Source organism: Pyrgilauda ruficollis, unplaced genomic scaffold, assembly GCF_017590135.1.
Source record: "Pyrgilauda ruficollis isolate IOZ18807 unplaced genomic scaffold, ASM1759013v1 scaffold186, whole genome shotgun sequence".
In the NCBI taxonomy this organism is placed as follows: domain Eukaryota; kingdom Metazoa; phylum Chordata; class Aves; order Passeriformes; family Passeridae; genus Pyrgilauda; species Pyrgilauda ruficollis.
Genome location: NW_024517651.1, coordinates 599,776 through 599,977, shown reverse-complemented (window position 1 = coordinate 599,977; position 202 = coordinate 599,776). Strand labels below are relative to the sequence as shown.

The following is a 202-nucleotide window of genomic DNA, read 5'->3' as shown; positions in this document are numbered from 1 at the left end:
GCGGCGCGTCGGCGGGCAGCGGGCCCGCCGCGGGCAGGCCCCGAGGGGACATCCCGCCGGTCACTCGGAGCGGCCACCCCGCGCCCCCACCTGATCCCGGGCTGGGACCCGCGCGGGTCCGCCGCGTCACTCACCTGCGGGAGCGGGGGCCGGGGAGCGGCGCCGCGGGGCCGCGCTGCGGGCGGGCGGGCGGCCGGGCGGG

At 86.6% G+C, this 202-nt stretch overlaps 1 protein-coding gene across 3 annotated transcripts in view; it reads right to left on the bottom strand.

Moving 5' to 3' along the window:
- The window catches only part of CTDSPL2 (CTD small phosphatase like 2), a 30,287-nt gene extending 30,095 nt beyond the window's left edge, over positions 1-192 (bottom strand). For all 3 annotated transcript variants that reach the window (XM_041464992.1, XM_041464993.1, XM_041464994.1), the window contains exon 1: positions 135-192. The gene's annotated coding sequence lies outside the window, so the exon portion shown is untranslated. The remainder of the gene's footprint in view (positions 1-134) is intronic.
- Between the last annotated feature and the right edge of the window lie 10 nt (positions 193-202).